This window comes from Amphiura filiformis, chromosome 7 (genome assembly GCF_039555335.1).
Source record: "Amphiura filiformis chromosome 7, Afil_fr2py, whole genome shotgun sequence".
NCBI lineage: Eukaryota > Metazoa > Echinodermata > Ophiuroidea > Amphilepidida > Amphiuridae > Amphiura > Amphiura filiformis.
The window spans coordinates 23,264,033-23,267,639 of record NC_092634.1 but is presented as its reverse complement, the minus strand read 5'-3'; positions in this window follow the sequence as shown (position 1 = coordinate 23,267,639).

The following is a 3,607-nucleotide window of genomic DNA, read 5'->3' as shown; positions in this document are numbered from 1 at the left end:
TGATGCTAGCTGATGATGCTGCTGCTGACGATGCAGATGCTGATGATGATGTTGATGATGATGATGTTGATGATGCGACTAATGATGATGATGCTGATGATGATGATGATGCTGATGATGCTGCTACTGATGATGCTGCTACTGATGCTGATACTGATGATGATGCTGCTGCTGACGATGCTGCTGCTGCTGATTATGCTGCTGCTGATGATGATGTTGCTGCTGATAATGATGTTGATACTGGTGATGCTGCTGATGATGCTGCATGCTGCTGACAATGCAGGTGCTGATTGTGATGCTGATGATGATGCTGATGATGATGATGTTGATGATGCGACTGATGATGATGCTGCTGCAGATGCTGCTGCTGACGATGCTGATACTGCTCACTGCTGACGATGCAGATGCCGATGATGCTGATGATGTTGATGATGATGATGCTGCTGATGATGCTATTGGCGATGCTAATGCTGCTGATGATGCTGCTGCTGCTGATGATATGTTGCTGCTGCTGATGATGATGCTGATGATGCTGATGATGCTGCTGAAGATGATGCTGATAATGATGCTGCTGCTGATGATGCAGATGTTGATGATGCTGATGATGATGTTGATGATGATGTTGATGATGCTGCTGATGATGACTGATGATGCTGCTGCTGATGATGCTGTTGCTGATGATGCTGATACTGATGATGATGCTGCTGATGATGATGCTGATACTGATGACGCTGATGATGATGCTGCTGATGACGATGTAGATGCTGATGCTGATGCTGCTGACGATGCGGATGCTGATGCTGCTGCTGATGATGATACTGATGATGTTGATGATGATGTTGATGATGACTGATGATGACAATGATGCCTCGGATGATGACTTGCATGATGATGATGCATGATGACCGTAGCATGACATGTATGATCAGTAGCTGTATCATCACCATCATCATCAGCAGCAGGATCATCATCAGCAGCATCAGTATCATCAGTAGCAGTATCAGCATCATCAACAGCATCATCATCAGCATCATAATCAGCAGCATCATCATCAGCAGCATCACCATCATCTGCATCAGAATCATCATCATCAGCAGCAGCAGCATCATCAGCAGCAGCATCATCAGCATCATCATCATTAGAATCATCAGCATCATTATCATATATGGCATCATCAGCATTATCATCATCAGCAGCAGCATCAGTAACATCATCAGCAGCAGCATCACCATCATCTGCATCAGAATCATCATCAGAAGCAGCATCAGCATCATCATCAGCAGCATCATAATCAACATCATAATCAGCAGCATTATCACCATCACCTGCATCAGAATCATCATCAGCATCATCATCATCATCATCATCATCATTAGCATCATCAGCATCATCATCATAATCGGCATCATCAGCATTATCATCATCAACAGCAGCATCATCAGCAGCATCAGCAGCATTATCAGCATTATCATCGGCATCAGAATCATCATCATCATCATTAGCATAATCAGCATCAGCACCATCAACATATCATCATCAACAGCATCATCATCAGCAGCATCAGCAGCATCGTCATCATCATCAGCATCATCATCAGCATCTACATCGTCAGCAGCAGCATCATCGTCAGCGTCATCAGTATCAGCATCATCATCAGCAGCATCATCAACATCAGCAGCAGCATCGTCAGCAGCAGCATCAGTATCAGCATCATCAGCAATAGCATCATCATCATCATCATCAGCAGCAGCAGCAGCATCAGCATCGTCAGCATCATCATCATCAGCATTATCAGTATCAGAATCATTATCAGCAGCAGCATCAACATCATCAGCAGCAGCATCAACATCATCAGTCATCATCAGCAGCATCAACATCATCATCAACATCATCATCAGCATCATCAACATCGGCATCATCATCATCATCAGCAGCAGCATCATCAGTATCAGCATCATCATCAGCATCATCAGCAGCAGCATCATCAGCAGCAGCAACATTATCATCAGCAGCATCAGCATCGCCAATAGCATCTGCAGCAGCATCAGCAGCAGCATCATCATCATCAACATCATCATCAACATCATCAGCATCAGCAGCAGCATCTGCATCGTCAGCAGCATCATCAGCAGCAGCAGTATCAGCATCATCATCAGCAGCAGCAGCAACATCATCAGCAGCATCATCAGCAGCATAATCTGCAGCAGCAGCATCATCAGTCGCATCATCATCAGCAGCATCATCAGCATCTGCATTGTCAGCATCTGCATTGTCAGCATCAGCAGCATCATCAGTATCAACATCATTATCAGCAGCAGCATCAACATCATCAGCAGCAGCATCAACATCATCAGTCATCATCAGCAGCATCAACATCATCAACATCATCATCAGCATCATCAACATCGGCATCATCATCATCATCAGCAGCAGCATCATCAGTATCAGCATCATCATCAGCATCATCAGCAGCAGCATCATCAGCAGCAGCAACATTATCATCAGCAGCATCAGCATCGCCAATAGCATCTGCAGCAGCATCAGCATCGTCATCATCAACATCATCATCAACATCATCAGCATCAGCAGCAGCATCTGCATCGTCAGCAGCATCATCAGCAGCAGCAGTATCAGCATCATCATCAGCAGCAGCAGCAACATCATCAGCAGCATCATCAGCAGCATAATCTGCAGCAGCAGCATCATCAGTCGCATCATCATCAGCAGCATCATCAGCATCTGCATTGTCAGCATCTGCATTGTCAGCATCAGCAGCATCATCAGTATCAACATCATTATCAGCAGCAGCATCAACATCATCAGCAACAGCAGCATCAGCATCGTCAGTATCAGCATCATCAGCATCATCATCAGCAACATCATCAGCAGCAGCATCATATCATCATCAGTATCATCATCAGTCGCATCATCATCATCATCAGCATCATCATCAGCAGCATCATCAGGATCTGCATCGTCAGCATCATCAGCAGCATCATTAGTAGGCCTATCAACATCATTATCAGCAGCAGCATCAACATCAGCATCAGCATCATCAGCAGCAGCATCATCATCAGTAGCGTCATCATCAGCAGCATCATCATCGTCAACAGCATCATCATCAGCAGCATCATAAGCATCAGCATCGCAGCAGCATCATCATCATCAGCAACGCCGGCACCGCGTCGGCATTCATGGATATCGTAGATATTGATTGATTACTTGATAATGATGTAAATAATATTAATGATAATAGTAATAATAATAGGCCTAATAATAATAATAATAATAGGGCCTAATAGGCCTAATAATAATAATAATGATGATAATAATAATAATAAAATAATAATAATAATAATAATAATAATAATAATAATAATAATAATAATAATAATAAATGATATTAAGAGCAGTAGTAATAATAAATAATAAATTGAATATTATCTTTGGATTGACATTCAAACATACATTCAAAACAGACGAAACACTACGTCCTCAGAGTTGGTAAATACGTCATCTGCTTAATTATTCATAGGTACCTTGAACGGCTGGAATACATGGATTACCGTCTTTGAGTATCACGTGACCAATTCTTACCGATTTTTTT